The 19033-nt window shown below is 34.4% G+C and overlaps 2 protein-coding genes across 2 annotated transcripts in view; both read right to left on the reverse strand.

Annotated features, from left to right (window-relative positions):
- The window catches only part of LOC144635210 (uncharacterized), a 142854-nt gene that overhangs the window by 72402 nt on the left and 51419 nt on the right, over window positions 1-19033 (reverse strand). The window lies entirely within an intron of this gene.
- Window positions 1-19033, reverse strand: part of LOC144635215 (uncharacterized) — a 144632-nt gene that overhangs the window by 7069 nt on the left and 118530 nt on the right. The window lies entirely within an intron of this gene.

A 19033-nucleotide genomic window follows, 5' to 3' on the forward strand; every position in this document is an offset into this window, starting at 1 on the left:
TTTCAAAGTGTCCGTTGTCCGTCTTAGAGAGGTGTCCGTCTTATAGGGAGTTTGGTTACAGTAAAATGACTTAAAAACCGGCAGGGACCATCATCAGGTGTCCGTCTTATAGAGGTTTCCGTTAGGAGAGATTTGACTGTATAACTTAATACATATATTACATGATAAGGGATCGTGAAACAGGTACATTATATACCTATATATTATAGCGACCGTGTTATTTTAAAGTCGTTATCACTATTCACGTTATTATGCCTTTACGTGTTAACTTCGCCTTGCCTATGCCATTCGTGCTGTGTTTGAGTCCTTCTTCTTCCACGTAATTCACCTCCTTCAGTGCTGAAGATTCTCGTGAGTGTTAAAATAAATAACCACTTAACAAAATAAATAAATACTATTTAAATTAAAGTAAGGCTTAAATGATATGGATAAAGATAGATACAGAAAAGGTCAAAGTTAGCATCGTTTGCTTAACGCTTGGTCAGACGGCAGGCTTTTCTTAAAGGCCGTCAAGTTTGGTGCATTAACTGTTTCATTGGCCAGGCTGTTCCATTCTCGTATCGTATCGTTTTTGACTCTGTCACCCAAAACAAACTACTGTAGGCTTAAGTGTTCCACTCTTTTTTGTCTTTTTTGTGAAGAGCAGTTATTCCATTTGTGATTGTAGGATATTATATTTTAATCACAGTACATGTCCTTACCAGACCCAGTTGAAGGCTTCTGATATTATCCTCAAGGGCCTTGATTTTGGTGATATCTGTTGCCAGGCTTTTGGTGGAGGTAGAAGAAACTGAAAACAGAAAGAAACTTAGCTGTAAACATACATATAATTGATAACAATTTACCCCGTAGAATATCTTACAAAAGGTTAAGACCGGATTCAATTATTCACGAATGCTGTTTGTCGCCTCAAACTTGAATTTATTCTGAATAAAAAGTAATCTTAAGAAGGACTTTAAATAAAAACCGCGCTTGCACTGGCAGAAAATTGAAAAATCAAATTCCTTCATTTTTTTGCTCATTAATAGCTTTTAGGTAGATAAGAAACCTGATGTATTTTGTTCCCCCCAGAAGTCTTCTAATTTCGAGAAAAAAACCAAAGTCAGTTTTCGTGATCGGAGCCTCAAAGTGACACAATTTTCAACCCGAAATTCGCTATCGTTAACTCTCGTCGCGTTCACAAACAAAGCCACATTGAAAACTTTGGATGCTTTCTCTCACCAGAGAAACTCTTTTCCATTCGCTAAAATATAATTTCAGGGCTTAAGCAAAACTCTTCGAACTGAAATAATTAAAAATGTGGGGAATACTTTTCACGATACTAGAAAGTCAAATTAAACGGCAGTTTTCAATGGAATTATTTAATATGTGGTATAACTCCAAATTTCCTCATTTTAGTTTAAACACGCATGTAAATGTTTATCTAAGACATACCTGAGAATTGGCTTGGGTTGTTGAAGGCAGCATATTTACCAATGCATCGTAGTCCCACAAAATGTTGTGATATCGATCAAAATAGCCTAACTTACAGCTAAACATTTCTTGGCTCCAAAATACAACAAAGCAACTGTTGAGCGCGAAATTCCTTTTGCATCTTCATCCTTAGCAATTTTCCTTTATCGTGGTTCTTTTCTCTTGACGAAAGTGTGTACAGAACTCCAGAACCATCAATTTGCTTCCTCAAACTGCGTTGGCGGTGCTGGAGAATTGTTTTGCGTTATTTTAACTCCGTGACATTCTCGACCCCAGAGCTCTTACTGCGCAGACTCACTTACGTCACAATATCGTGTTTCATGTCACGTGTATTATGTCACGTAAGTCACAAATCTAATCTTGTGGCAAAATGGCGAAGAGGTTTTGCGATCAAAATGGACCTTAATTGACCCAGGTTGGCTTTTTTATCTCACTCTTTCGTTGTTTTGCAATGGAACATTCGGCAAGAAGAAGGAAAGACGAGCATTTGGGGTTAAAACATTCATTATCGTGGCGTTTGGCAATTAGAAGTATTTACACAGTCTACGGTCATGCTGTGAAAATTTGCCGAAGTTTGATGCCCTCTAAGTGAGAATCTTTCCAATAACCCAAGCCAATTCTCAGGTATGTTTAATAAGAATATCTGTATGCATGTTTGAGCGAGAATTGAAAAAATTTAATGTTATACCACATGCTAAATACTGCCGTTGAAAATTACTATTTCATTCAAATTTTTGTTATCGTAAAAAGCATTCCTCGTCAGTTCATTTTTTTCAGTTGGAAGAGTTGTGCTAAAGCCCTGAAATTATATTCTAGCGAAAGAAAAAGAGTTTTTATGTTGATAGCAAGTGACCAAATTTCTCTGCGCGGTTTTGTAAGCGAACGCGAGTAGTGTTCATAATAGCTAATTCCGGGTTTAAAAGTTAAGAAATTTGTGACTTCGACCACCGAAATCGATTTTCTTTGTTTTCTTAAAATTAGAAGGCCTCTCGGGGAAACAAACTACATCAGGTTTCTTATCTACCTTAAAGCTAATAATGAGCAAAAAACGAAGAAAAATCGATTTTCCAATTTCTGCCAGGAAATCAAATTCTTGCTCGGCCGTTAGTAAAAGTCACTCTTAAATCATTTTGATGTTTTTTCTATAAGTAAATGCCGTAAAGATGCACTTTGACGCTTATTTGAGAACTTATAACGCTAAACAAGGTGTTAGCAGCTAGGCGAAATTTTCAAGATCCGTGCGAAATTGCGTCATCTATTGCTTGTTCTCTTATTGACGAGAATGTGAGAGCTACGTATATTGTAAAAATCTCGATAGAAATAGAGCAAGCACGAGGTATGGGTGCAATGATGGCGCAAGCAAAGATAGTTTACTTTCTGATAATAAAAAATATACGAATGATCTTATGGGAATGCTCGATAAAAAGTCAGAAGCTTATTCTGGCTTATTTCAGTCATCGCCCTCTACTACAGGCAGGAATTGATATCTGCTGACAAAGAGATACAAAAATGACTTACAATATTTTATAAATGCTTCTAAATACTTTCAATATCTTTTGTACCTTCGTCTGCGGAGCAGCCACATCCGTCGCCGATTTTTCCGAACAGCATCAATAATGTCAGCAGAAGAACCGCGAGAGAAATTAAGCACATAGTGATGACCAGCACCAACAAGACACGATTTGATCCTTGTGCAGCGTTCGCACGGCTAGCTTCCTTCTCTGCTGTGTTTCTTTCCTGTTTTTTTCTGTTTCAGTTGTTTGATTTCCAACGAAGTCAGCTTCTCGTCTTCCAAGGTCGGGTCTGTGAAGGATCCCTCAGTCGATGCGTGCATCTTGTATATCGCCTGGCGGTTGAATGTTTTCGAGAATGAAGTCTCTTTACAAATAAAAACGTACCAAACTAGTTGTCAATTTGTAATTTGCATGTGTATTTCATGAAAACCATTCTATATCATCCTCGGAAATAACGTTATCTTACTCACTTCATAGAAGTGCCACTTTAAATTTTAGTAAGTTAATCTTTTTTAAAAAATCCGCTTTAAGCCTTTTTTAAAAGTAATACCGATAGTACTCCTTAAATGTGCGCACTCTTTAAGACTCCGTAAATGTGCATACCTTTTAAAACTCTTTAAAAGTCCCGCTTTTAAGACTTCTTAAAGGTTCCGCTTTTAAATATAATTATTTTAGGACCCTTACAAGCGAGGACACATGGTTGCAGACACGCAATTTGTGTAAAATTTGTCCTAGGCACAAAAAATTGACTCGGTTTTTTTCAGAATTATTTTGTGTTCGCAACAAATGTTTTGCCGGTGTTCGCAGCTTTAAAAAAAACACATTTATTTTGAGTCCCGCTCATTTGCTCACCTAAGAAACATCACGAGCAACAGTGAGGTCTCATTTACCGCGGCCTTAATGGCTTTTGGTCTTAGTTTTTCATTCGTTAAACTTAACCTATAAAGAGCTTACCGTATGACATTACATTTTCGTGGGAGTTTACAATGGCTGCGGTCACATCTACGACGTAACTATATATAGTTGAACTATAGTTAGTCTCGTTACGTGAGGTCATACCTAACTATAGTTAGTGCTTTCGGTCGTCTTTGCGGTCACACCAATGCAGTTAACTATAGTTAGTTCTGATTAACTTTTGAATAATTTCGAATTTAAATTAGTTCATGACAGCCCTTGTTGTTGATCTGTGTCTAGTGTTCTTCTATTTTTTTCTATTTTTGCACGGCATCTCGGCGTTGAAGAAAATAAAATGAAGTAAAGATGCTAGAAGCCGAAGAATTCAAGCTTTATTTTTGCTAACATTGGTGATATGTAATTTCTTGGCATGTTGTTTTTCTTTTTTTCCCTTCCCTTCACGCTTTGTTTTGCATATTTATGTTCATCTCGCACGTGCGAAAATAATTGTCGCATTCTGATTGGATTTTCGTTTGTAAACTTAAGACTAACCCATGAACCCTGCTTGGGTATAACTATAGTTAGTCTGTATTGTTTTGGATCAGCGAGGCGTAAATTTTCTAACTATAGTTAGGGTGAACAGAGAAGCGGTCACATTACCGAAATAGCTAATTATAGTTAACGCCGTCTTAACTATAGTTAGCAGTCTAGATGTGACCGCAGCCATTATCTCACTAGTTATTGCTAAAAAAAGTCGAAAGGCGTCGTTTTAACATAATTTTTGAGGCACATGTAAAGATGATACTGACGTGGACTGATATTAGTAGTTAAGAGTATGGGGGCACCAGATCATTTTTTTTAAAAATTATCTGATGCCCCCATACTCTTAACTACTTCCAGTGCTGGACCTAAATAATGGAAAAAATAAAACTGAATTTTTGTGTTGGACCCTAACCTGGACCTTAACCTGAATTACAAGCGGAGCAGTTTCTTTTTATTTTATGAAAATAAAATAAAGAGAAACTTATGATCAATATAATTTTTAAATTATATTGCTCATTAATAAAACAACAACAACCTATGGAAAAATAACCTGGACCAACCCTGGAAAAAAACATTCTTATACTATTTTTTGTAAAATTAATTATGCGTTCATCCCTTGATCTCTTATACCCTTTTTTCAAATTATATTACTATAATGTTTATAAATTTCGTTTTCAATATAATATTCTTGTACTTTCATCAGATTTTCATCCATATTTTCATATATAATAAGATGGGAAACAATATCTTGTTCAATGCCGAGTTCTTTATAAATTATAACTAAGCTATGTAATTGCTCTTTTTCACTCAATTGCGAAACAGGTGTATTGTTTTTAACCCAATGTTTGCCTATAATATTCAACATTTTGGTAAACTTTGATTTAAGATCATTTGATGCCATTATAATACTTTATTATACATTATTTTTTAAACCTCTTCATAGCGCGTTCGAATGGGATTGTCTTATATGGGTCCACTTGCTACCCAGACTGTACTCTTTTTTACATTGTTCACAAAACCATCGTGTATTTCGCATATAACGGGCTTTTGTGCGCCTTATAGCTTTCATTTTGTCTTCTTTGGTAAACCATCTCTGGTATCGGCCATTAACAATATTATCATTCCAAAACATCAATTGTTATATATTAATGACACAATACATTAATTTCTTATATCATTAATAGTGCGTCTGGAAAAATCAGTCAATTTCATTATTACTAATTTCATTATCAAGTATAATTAAATATTTCCTTCGCTTGACCATAATATATTCTAAATCTTTGTCATCCGTCGCTTGAATCAATAATTTCGAATGCTGTTTGATATTATATTCGGGCAAACGCTTTTTCATTTCATTTTTTTTAATCATTATTAACCTGTTTCCATTATGGATTTGGTCCAACGGTGTATCCATTATATAATATATAATAGAAATTATATTTTTATGTGAATTTAGTGCGTTTATAGTGGATGGGTCATTTCAACATTCAGTTATATCTATATTATCATCTCTTATAATGATTTCTATTTTTTTAATGTTTGAATTGATGATTTGTGATTTTGAAATATCAATTTATTTATGAATGTTTTTACGGACCGGGTAAAAATCGTACGATTTTAACTTTGAACAATAATGAATCAGATTTACGTTTATGTAATTTAGTATATATTTTTTAAAAATTGTTTATATATCTTGTAAATCCTTCATTGGTATCCAACTGTTAAAGTCATCACTGTATCCCTTCCATTTGACAAGAGCCTGTTTCTTTTTGTAGTCTCTACGGATCACTTTATCAATTCTGAATACAGCCTGTTTTGCTTTTAATAATTCAGGTTCATAAAAGCTACCTTGTATTTCCACATTATTCAAATCCTTTAATTTATAAGTGATTGGATTACTGTATTGGATCTTATCAACGATGAATATCTCTTCTGAAAAATTTGGAGTATAACCCTTATCGAACACCATCCGTTTATATCTACTTATCCTGACTCTGTCATCAACTTTGAATTTCGGTTTAGATGATACTTGCTCCATATCACCGTATAGGTTAAAGTAAACAGTTCCTTCATTCTTTTTCTTTGAAGCTTCTGTGGGTGTCATTTTGATAGAGTTATGTTTTGTATTATTATATTCTTTTACTATTTTTGGAAGTATTTCAAGATACTGTGTATTACCTTGAATAGTAAACTGTTTGTACATTTTGGCTTTTAAAGTCCTATTAAATCTCTCAATAACAACAGCTTTACCTTTATTAAAAGTGGAATACATCTTGATATCATTCTGCTTTAGCCATTCCTTGAATGTTTTGTTATAAAATTCAGAGCCCTTATCGACCCAGAGATATTCAGGTTTACGCTTGTCATTAATGATAATATTGTTGAAAGCGCTAGTTATTGATGCACCTTCTTATCTTTCAATTGTATAGCCCAAGCGAATTTACTGAATACGTCAATTATAGTCAATAGATATTTATAACCTTTATTCCATTTTGAAAGTTTATCCATAAAAACTAAATCAGCAGACCATATGTCGTCAATTCCATTTGATATTACTCTTCTAGTTTTAAATTTTCGTCTGATTGGTTTATGTAACTCATCGGCTAATTGTTGAGACCAATCATTTTTACTCAACGCCGTTTTCCGTTTTTTGGCTTTTTAACACCGAGCCCTATTTTAGCCTTGGTTGCAATTACATTACGAGCGACAGTATGACCCCATTGACGTTGAGAATAAGGGGTAGAGTCGAGCTCTTGGATCATTTTTTGGTCAGCTTTATGCTTGCAACTTAGTTGTTTAGATTTTGCTTTATTTCCACAAACGCTGTATGCAATATCATGCCTCATCGCTATTTCATCCGTTCGGCCTGTCGGTTTTTGAAATATTTGAAGTATTTTACCTGTATTTGGATCATATTTCACTTGTTTTTCGAGAGGATTATAAGGACCCAAAAAGGCATAGCCAGGGGGTACCCAGCCGGCTTTTGGTTTTGGCAATTTCCCAATCAATTTATGTATATCAAGAGCACCTCCTTTAATAAATCTGCTTTTTTTTCTTCCTGCATATTTGACAAACTGATTTTTCCATAAGCCGACCATTTTTAGCTTTTACCTTTTTAGATTTTAATGATTTGGTTTGTTTTTTACACGATAGACAATACGATTGGCACATTATATATATGTTAGATATTAATCACAGTATGTGTTTCGCCATTTTTTAGATTTCTTATCCCAAATAGTAGCAGAGCATGAAGGATCTTGGTGTTCACTTGGAGACGTCCAGAATTTCTTTGAGAATAAACCATTCTTCTTATTAAAAGCCCCTTTAGCGATATTCCCCGACCAGTAACGTTTAAGCAAATCTTTATCGCCTCCGGTAGCACCCATGATAGCCGATGCTAAGTCTTGAGCCTGTTGAAACCCTGGAATCTTTTCGCCGACCTTTTTGTTAATCGTTTCACCAACTCCTCGCCCCTTTTTCTCACTCACAAAACGAGTTTTAGTAATACCACAAGAAGCGCATTTCGATTTGAGCATTAAACGATTGTTTTTTGTTCTCATATATATTTCAGAACCAGGAACTGAATTAGTTTGTATTTTTTCACGTACACAATACGACTTCATATATAATATGTTTACATATTTTTGAAATAATTGCTTATAAAACGTTCATTGTATAATGTGTCACTCATTGATAAGGGTTTCATTATATCATGAAAGCCTTTATCGTACACCAATGCTTGATGCAAGAAATACGATACATAATACCCGCATAATACGCTCTGAATATGTTGATATTGCGTTGTATTATAAAATATCTGTTTAATGCCATCTTGTTCAACCCGTTGTTTAAATTCATCAGGATATGGCATGCCAAATGAGTCGAAGTACCACAATGTTTCTTTTTTATGACCAGGAACACAACAAGTCCAATGAGTACCAACACCTTTATAGCTGTCTAAATTAATGATACACGGACTATGTTTTTTAGGCATGTGTTCGTCTCTGCTATATATTCCTTTAATATTGATTTTTAAATATTTACACCATCTCATTAGATCAATGTTACTTAGAGGTTTTTTGATAAATGCAGGCTTTTTTACTTTCTTTTCGGTTTTAAGATCTTTTTTTTTTGGAAGAAGCAATCCTCCTTTGAGAAATTTATTATATTCATCTCATGATCCTATTACTGGAGGAGGTCTGAAAGATAATGCATCTCTTTTAGTCGGTAGTTTGATTTTACCACCGTTTTTTGATCTTTGTTTCCTAATGTTTGGTGATGGATAATAAGGGTATTCAATTTGCATTCCTGTCCCTCCTTGAGGGGGTGTGACTCGAATACCTTTTCCAATCATATCCCTTCGCATTTTACTTATTTGGGCTTTAGATAAAGTCAATGTAATGCCTTTTCCCTCACTTTTTACTTTATTATGAGGTGTTATTTGTCTTTCTGTAAGGTATAACTCAGTATTACCCTTCTTTTTGATCTGATTCTTGTTAATTAATAAACTGATTTCACTTGAATTTTTGATTGCTCTGGCTAGCTTTTTTATTTGACCTTTTGAAAGAGGAATATATGTTGAAATATATTTTGTGCTCATAGTCTTGTTCTATATATAATAGTGTTAGATTAAATATCACATAACAATAAGTTCATTCCCAATTTTATCAATTACGATACTTTCCTCATAAAGTACTACAGCGTAAATCATATAATTGTCAGTAGCTTGTACATTCAATCGATAATGAAACAATAACTGTTTTGGATCATCAGTAACCGATTCCTTATGATTTCTTAAATCAAAATAGATAACAGGATATAATTCAGAATAATTTTGCAAAGTCAACTGTGTACCACTATTGTAATCGTTGGTTCTGTATGCATATTCTTGAATGTCATTATATAATCTTGGTTTAAAAGTGCAATCATACTCTAGTTCTGGAGTAAATATGAATTCCCAAGTTGCAATCGACAGGTAGATAGTGTACATGCATCATCACCCGCATTTATTTTAAATGTATCAAAGATGAAGGGGTTTTCTAGTTCATTATTACTCTTGTTTCTCTGCAGGTATACAAAAACATGCTTGGCGTTTTTAATTGCGGGTGTTATTTGATATATCCCAGAAATAGCAGTTGTTGGTGATGAATGTTTAATAAATTCTCTTAAATATGTCCATTTTGATGGTGTTAAAAAGGTATTATTCACTAATTTTTGGCCTGCTGATGTAAAGTTCAAACGTGGTAGCCATAACTGAAAATCTTGAACCACATATCGTGTTTCAGCACCCGCAACTCTGTAAATGTATTCTCGATCATCATTTAATGTTATATTTAGCTCGATTTGCATTGGTGGTAACATTTTATCGCGGAGTTCTTGAAAAATTGAAAACCTATTTAACGGAATCATTGCGTATACGTCCTTCGATTGTGAACACAATTCAGCTCTTCTAATTGCTCCTACTTTTGGTGATGTTCTCATATCACCAGCTAATACAGCTCTATCGTCGAGATACCAATTGAAATTGGTGGCAACTGTACGACTATAGTCATCAGAAAATTCAAGCAATCCTTTTATGAAACAGATTTTATGCAGGTCATTACCATCGTAAGGTTTTTTACCTCCTGAAGTTATCATAATGTGATTTATCATACTGGTACTATCATTTATCGTTGACGTTAGCACAGGTGTTTGTAGATTATTGGCATCGATATTTGCACCATCAGCCTTTTTCTCAAGTTTATATTTCACGATAAAATACCCATTATACCAATCAAACCAACTAGACCTATCAGTCATATTGAATATATACCCTGTTTTTTCCTGATATAGCCCATTTGCAGGTCGAATAATTGGTGTTGACAGATTAAATCTGAGATAGTCTGTTTTTTCAACATTTTCTATGCTTCTGAAACTCATTATATTAATAGATTAGATAATTTACTTCAATTGTGCTAATCGTTTCAAAATAAGATCCCCAGCTTTTTCACTCCTAGTTAAAACAGATTTTAAAGTTTTCTTTTGTGTTTTGTTTAGGGGTGATCTATTGATATCTTTTACAGTTTTTTTAGAATATTGTCCGATATTTGATAAATCATTAGTTATTAAACCTGATCCTTTATGGCGATATTGATATAAACCTTTTTTAGGGTTATAAAATTTTGACCATTCATATACTCGATTCATTTTATATTATTAGTTTAGATTAATTCACCTCTTTGATAATAACATGAAACGCAGTATCGATTTCATTAAGATCAATGGGTCGGTTATTAGAATCTGTAATATATATTCTAATTGAATCAATGCTATTTTTATTAATTGGTGAAAATTTCAATCTTCTCGGTTCAAGAGTGAAAGGAAATGACCTACGAATTCCTTGTGCTATAATACTAAAACAAAATAAAACGTCTCTTGATTCATCTGTCAAGGATCTGTTAGTCAAATCGCAATGAATACATATCATATCAACGCTCCTTGTTAAATCAGGTATTTTGTCACTTATATTACTCCCCGAAGTTAAAATTTTCTTTTCAAAACCCAGAATCAAATTAAAGTCTGATACAGATAGATCTAATTCATAATTTGGCTGTATGGTTATTATTGTTCTAAATAATGATAAATCAAACGTAACTGAAAATGGATAATCATCATCATCTTTACCAGTTGTATTTTTTAAAAAAGTATCAATGTCTGTATATGAATACATTCCATTAGGAAATTCAACATTTTTAAAATTTGTATCACTACCTGTTGTTTTTCGATATCTTAATTTATTGTTACCGAATAATGCTGTCACGTTATACCAGCTATACGTCATACTGATTATTTCGTCCAACGCCATTTCATAATTTTTGTTTGGATCTAGGAATAAAGGCTGGTCAAGATAAATTGTAAAATCATGTGCTTTCTGATTATAATTATTGGCTTGTCTTTTCGCCCTGAATGAACTAAGTATTAAATGCTTCTCCATTATATATATTTAAATTAGATAAAATAGTTGTTATAAATTTTTTCATATAGACGCTTTGTAATTCTTTTCACTCTTAACAGTTCATCTATTATTGTAATACCTTGGTTTTTTAATTCATAACTCGTATTTCCAGCGGATATGCTTCCACAAATTATATCCAATTTTTCAATAAGTTTTTCAGGGTCTCTGTAATAAATAGCCTTATAATTATGGGCTAGCCCACTACCTTCCCACTCTTCTTCTCTATCAGAATCAGAATCAGGCGCTGTGTCCTTCCTCATAGCATCTACATTATCAAATAATGATTTGACTATAGTTGGCTTTGATTTTATTTTAGATTTACTTTTTGGGGTCTTTTTTAATTTCTTTGAACTCTCTTGTAAATCAAATGATGTGAAGGGAACCCGTTTGTACTCCATACGTTGTATTTTTTGCTTAGTTAATAACAACTGGTTTTTCAATATTGTTAATTTGTTTTGTAAAATTATCTGATTGTTTAAATAGATCATCATATGTTAGCCCACGATACTTTCCCGTTTTAACATATTTTTTTCCACTCTTATTTAATTTCCCAAGCAAAACATTGACACGGCGTCTTTCTTCGGCTAGATATTTGCGTTCATTATCTAATTCCTTTTGCTTACTCTTATTGATAGAGCTAGGTGACCATTCTTTTCTCTTCTGTTTTATTGAGGGTGGTGCTTCAAAATCAGGCATTTTATCTTCATCTTCTGTTTGAGCTTCATCAATGGGTGGCGGTGGTTCAAAATCGGGCATTTCATATTCATCTTCATCTTCTGTTTGAGCTTCATCAATGGGTGGCGGTGGTTCAAAATCGGGCATTTCATCACCCCCATCTTCTGGTTCAATTGGATATTCTGGAAGAGGATCACCCTCTCTTACCCCTTTATTTTCCAACTTTTTAGTTGCTTCAATTTGTGTGTCGAGACGAGATGTTACTGGTTTAAACATTTTTATGAATTTGATTTGTCCTAATTCATCTTGCAATTTTGAAGACATTATTTGATTATTAATATTCTTGATTTGATTTTCAACTTCTTTTTTTTGATCAGCAATTTTTTGCCAAGCTAATAGACTCATTTATATATATTAGTGTAGATTATTATCAATCTTTCATCAGTCTTCCAGAAGTCTTTCATCGGTCTTTCATCAGTCTTTCAGGCGTCTTTCATATTATATAACTGATATATATAGATATGAAAATACCAAATTATGACACTGAAGACGATATAGTCTCGAACTTTAAACAAGTATACGATTTCATGCCAAATCAATGTTTTCGGATGCTGGTTTGCGGACCAAGTGGCTCGGGAAAGACTAATACACTCATGCATATGATATACAATCTATTGTATTATGATAAAGTTTATCTATATGCTAAAAACTTAGACCAGTCCAAATACCAGAATCTCATGGATATGTTCAAGCCAATAAGTAATGAAGCTGGTTATGATGTTATTGAAGCCAGTAATGACAAAATAATTCCTGTTTCTGATCTAAACGATGATAATCAAAAACTCGCGATATTCGACGATTTTGTTTGTGAAAAAAATCAAAAGCCTCTGATTGATTATTTCATAAGAGGAAGACACAAAAATTGCTCCGTCGTATATATATCCCAAAGCTACTTTAAAACACCAAAAGACATAAGATTAAACTGTTCACATTTCTCTATTTACGAATTCCCAAGTGCTAATGAGAGGGCTCTGATATGCCGTGAGAATAGTATTCCAAAAGAGCTATACGAGAAAGCAACTAAAGACCCATTTAGCTTTATATATATCGGTAAGCCACGTAAATTCATAACAAAAAATTTCGATGAGAAGATTTAATCTAACATATTAACAGAAAATGGGGTACATTAATGACGAAAATGATTTTATACATACCAAATATTCTCAAAGTGCAAAACCTGCAATTGGTTTTAAACTACTGGGAGCTGATTTCGATATGGATAACAAAAAGATATTCCGGTTAAATACCCTTACCAAACCAACTGTGTTTTGAAACTGTTTTGAAGCTGATTTGAAAGTATTTTGATGATTTGAACACTATTTTTAAGCATTTAGAGCTATTTTTGTGCTATTTTGTAAAAAAGTTTAAATTTTGCTTCCGATTTGAATTATATTTTAGATATAGTTGAAACGTATTTTATGATACTGAAAAAAATTCTATCTATTTTCAAGGTATTTTTGTTTTAAAACAGAGTTTAAATAGTGCATTTTAAATCTGTTTCAAAACAATTACCACAAACAGTTAGTTTAAATAGTTTAAAAATGCTACTTTGACAATGTTTTGAATGTTGTATCCGCTATGGTTGTTGACTTAAAATGTAGTTTGTAAACTAACAGTACAAAAACAGATTAAAATAGGATATTTTAAATGTAGTTGGCAAGTTAACAGTATAAAATAGGTTTAAAATAGGATATTTAAAGTGTGGTTTACAAGTTAACAGTATAAAACAGGTTTTAAACATAATATTTAAAATCTATTTGAAATATCAACTCATGATCACGTTTTACAAAAATCTGAATTAAACATACGTAAATTTTTGTTCAGCTGACTAGAATATTTACAATGTGGTTTTGAAATACTAAAAGCAGGATCAACATAGAAACATATTTTAAATACACTATTTTTGCACAATTTTGAGAGGTTGCCTTACTCCCTATCCCCAGTCCCGCCTCCGTTTTATCTCACTTCATTTCGCGCACACTGAAGATCTGAGGAAACAAGAACATTGAGAAGCTTGAGAAGCTTAAAATCGGGCGCTTTGCCTTGAAAGGCAGGGTTCAGTACAGCAGAAACCACGAAGCAGTTACTTAAGTAGCACTCAGTCCGACTGTGTTTGTGTAAGTCACAGGGCTTGCATGACCTGTATTAGTGTGCATAATATAATATCTAGAACGTTGTCGAGATTGCATTATTACTTAATGACATGATGGTTTCAATTTATAAATGTATCTCACACAATACAAATAAACGATTGAAGTAGACGACTACACAATGTAAAGTTTGACTTAGCAAAGTGCAGTGTATTGGTAATACTGTAAGGTGCGGTTTCACCTGACGGTCGTGTGCTTTTCGGTATTTTCCAGGCATTGCACTTTGATGGGACAGTACTACAACTGTTTACCGGGGAACTACTATTGTCAAGAAAATGATCACAACTTGTTGATGAATGATTGAACATTTGTTTCATACCATTACTGTAATAGCAATTGATGAAGGCTTTTAGTACTGAACCAAAGTATAAGGACTGGGAAATACTGAAACCCATTATCAGCCACCTTAAACGGAAATATCTTGTTGGTGTTTCAAGGAATACAAGGAAACTTCACTCATCCCATGTATCTATGTATTGCGGTATTTTGTAATTTTTTGAGTGATTTTTGGGGATGTTTGGCAGGTGATAGTTTTTTTAAAAGAATTAGTAAAATTTAGACAACTAAGAAATATTGAAAATTTAATGTGAATTTAACATTGGAATTTGAAGTTAGAAATTGGCAGACGGACACCAAACAGTCCCGTGACATCCTGGAGTGTTTTTGCATGGGGGTCAACTGTGTGATGATGTTTCCATTTTTTTCTTCAATCCCCACTGATAAAGAACTGTTGTTGGTGTTATGTTGGTGTTATCACATGTCAAGCCTTTAACAAGGTATGAAAGAACACAAGGATTTAAATTATTCTGGTGCTCAATTTTTGCGTAACTAAAATTAATGTTACTCAAATTCCTGATGGATTCTGTCTTAAACTGTTACGAGCTTAGTATTTCCAAATTATTGCATGTCAATGTAAGGCAAGACAAGACATGCCTTGGTTCTTATGTAATTCTCTTAAAAACACATAAGATATTGACTATAATTTTGTCTGTGCTATGGCAATTCACAGTGGGGTGGTCTTGATGTGTCTTTAACTTGTAGAGTGGACTGGACTAGTAAAACGCGGACTTGTAAAACGCCTCTAGACACTTCGAATTCCTTGGCCACAATCATCTTACGGCTCTCTTCAATACATAATGTCTCAAAAAAACAGTAACCTCAGAAAGAAGTCAGAAGCAAATAAGGTCGAAAGACCGAATTTGAACATATAACGGCAAATGTTCTAATGTCACGAACGTAGGAGTCGTGTAGGCCCGTCACCTTTATTTACCACATACTGCCCCCAAATTAAAACAGTACCCTCAGAAAGAAGTCAGAAGCAAATAAGGTCGAAAGACCGAACTTAAACATTTAACGGCAAATATTCCAATGTCACGAACGTAGGAGTCGTGTAGGCCCGTCACCTTTATTTACGATTGACTGTTGATTTCTGGACGGGCCCCGTTCTACCTCGTGCGAGCAATACAAACGACTGCACTCAACAGACGTCAAGTAGTGGAAAGAAAGAAACATATGCACACAACTCATAGCATCAATCCCGTTGTTTTAGTAGGGGTTTGCAGAACGAACATGTGCTATACTGCAAAAACATCTCCACGCTAAAACAGACCATAGAGTGCTCAAAAAAGCTAGAAATATGCCGTCGAAGAAACACACAAGAGCTTCAAACACAAATTGTTTCGCTCGCTAAACCGTTTAGTTTCCGTTTAGTGTCCGCGTTCTACAAGTCCGTGCTTAACAAGCCCTCGTTTTACAAGTCCGCGTTTTACTAGTCCTCGTTTTACAAGTCCGCGTTTTACTAGTCCGCGTTTTACTAGTCCGCCTTTTACAAGTCCGCGTTTTACTAGTCCGCGTTATACTAGTCCGCGTTCTACAAGTCCGCGTTTTACTAGTCCGCGTTTTACTAGTCCAGTCCAGTCCTCGAAATACAGTATGCCAAAACTCCCCGCCCTCTAAAGATAAGTCCTTGACGGTTCTTGTCGTTTTTCGGTGCTTATTCATCTTCGGCATCTTTCTCATCCACCTCTCGTTCTGTCCTGTGTCTGTCATCACACGAAAGAAAAGCTGATTCTCAAAAAATCTGCCACAAAAGGAAATTGACAAAAACAATATGAAAACCATATATCGAAAGTTTCTTATTCTAAAATTTTATCATACGTCTTAATTCAGAGCTACAAAGAAGTTCCTCCTTTTGAGTTATTGATACTGTTCTTACAGTACCTCTTTCCACTAGCGAAATTTTACAAAATTCCTTCGCGGCGAAAAGGTAGCGCGAATCCAGAACAGACTCCAATCGAGAGTGGGTTAATTCTAGATTACTATTAATTAACTATTACAACATTCATTTTTAAAATAGTTTCCCAAGCCGACTAAGCTAACTAAACGTCGAGTGTATCTTTCAGTAAACAAAACATGCCGTTATGACGCCGGAAATCCAGCTCACGCATACTATACCCCGTGACTCACGCAAACCTCCGACTTACGTGCTACTACAGTCATTCCTTTCTAAACATTTTTTTTTTGACCACCACCGTACCTTTCTACCCAAAAAACTCATGAAACCGCCCGGTTTTAACCTGTTTTAACCTTTCAAAAATTAGAGCGTTCGAAACTAAATAAGATCCGTAATCACAAACAACATACAGCCGTTTACCAGCACTCTTTAAAACTCCTGAAACCCTTCAAAATCAGCCAAAATAAATCTTTGAAATAACCTTTATCAATGTTTCTTATTTTTTATTCAGTTCTATAAAATGCCTTTCATACACTACTGTCAAACAAAAATTTCAATTTCCTCAAAGTTTCAAGACAAAAGAATAACAAATATTTCGTGCACAATGTAATTTGATTAAGCCAATATTATCACGTCTAAAAATACTTCAAGCAATTCAGTGAAAACCCGTTTTTTTTTCGTATCAACGAAAACCACTTTCGAATAATCAATACATGAAAATAACAATAAGATCAAAAGGAAGAAAGGAACCTTTCTAATTATTTGAAGACTTTCAAAGCCGTGATATTATGCATCCAATCCGCGATAAAATTTAATTACAACAAAATCCAAGTTCTCATTTTGAATTCCATTTTTTTCAGTTGATACCTTTATCCAACTTGTGAAAAATTCCATTCAAGTTCCTATTAATACTGTACATTCCCAATGTTTTGCTCAGGTCTTCAGAAGCGTCTTACTAACCAAATCTAAAATAATTCCAAAACATGCTGTACAAACATTCTACTCTTTGTGACAAACGACTTGACGACCAATTGTTCGAAATGAAAATCGACACAGTTTTTCCTAAATAAAAAAAAAGTTTTACGGCGGAGTCAGGCTCAAAAAATATACCGCAAGATCACACCCCCATTCATAGTCAGAAACCAGCAAACCATCTAGTTTGCTAAAAAAAACACTGCGTGACATCAATGACGTTACCTTTTTCATTTACAAAAATAACTTTAACTTGTCAAAGTAAGTGCAATTTCACAATGGTGAATATATCGGCCCAGTTCTCGGCCGGGTCCAGTTCTCGGCCACTTTGTGTTTAACGCGTTTTTTCACACTCCAGTTGAATCAAAAAGAAAAGGTATTTCCTTCAAACGATAGACTGATTCATGTGCTTTAAGTATCTTGAGTTTGATCGTTCAATTCGATAGAAAGCTCACACGTCGAGTTTACGCGGAGGTAGTTGTTTGTTTACGGCTCCAAATTCATGGATGTAGTTAAATTCGTATTTTATCCAAAAGCCCCCACCATACGAGCTAATTTTTGGCATGTGAAACGTAGAATAATTCAGCTTTCTGCTTTAGTTAACTTTTCGTTGAACCGTTGTATTTTTTGGTCTTAATTTACTTCGAAATTTTTTCTTGCGACGTTTGCGTATTTGCCAGTTCTCGGCCACCCTGCTCGCTATCACAGCTTAGCGCTTGGTTTTTAATATAATTTCATCTGCTGCTGCCAGAATGAAAGAAATAAATGTTTTAAAAATAAAGTTCAATCTTATCTCTAAGTTTTGAGCTGACTCTTGTCTTGTCTATTATTTCTACAACACCTAAATATTTCAAGACCTTTTCACTGCAAAATAAACCATCTAAATGCACGGGTCACACAATGCGGTTTTGCCAGAACCTGCACATAGGCAACTAGGCGCGTTAAAATCCTTCTTTTCTAAAGTAAAACAAAGCATCATAAAAATAATTTGGGATCGATATAGTATAAATAGGTTTACAGAGTGATTTTATGACTGTGAAAATTAATTGAGCATTTTTTTACAGATAATTACGCACACGCTTTTTAGTGGCTGAGAACTGGGCCAAGGTGGCCGAGAACTGGGCCCACAAATGGAGCTTTTATTTTTATTATTGCTCGGGCAAATTAATTTTTGACCGGTCGATAGCTTTACACCAAAAAGCTGAATAATGTAGCTAGCTCTGGGAGAAATTTCAAGTTCCTGCGGTTCTTCTGAGGTAAGAAATACAAGTTTACGTCAAAAGTGGCCGAGAGCTGGGCCAAGGTGGCCGCGAACTGGGCCCACAAATGGAGCTTTTATTTTTATTATTGCTCGGGCAAATTAATTTTTGACCGGTCGATAGCTTTACACCAAAAAGCTGAATAATGTAGCTAGCTCTGGGAGAAATTTCAAGTTCCTGCGGTTCTTCTGAGGTAAGAAATACAAGTTTACGTCAAAAGTGGCCGAGAACTGGGCCAAGGTGGCCGAGAACTGGGCCCACAAATG

This window comes from Oculina patagonica, chromosome 13 (genome assembly GCF_052425735.1).
Source record: "Oculina patagonica isolate OP01 chromosome 13, crgOcupat, whole genome shotgun sequence".
NCBI classification, from domain to species: Eukaryota; Metazoa; Cnidaria; class Anthozoa; order Scleractinia; family Oculinidae; genus Oculina; species Oculina patagonica.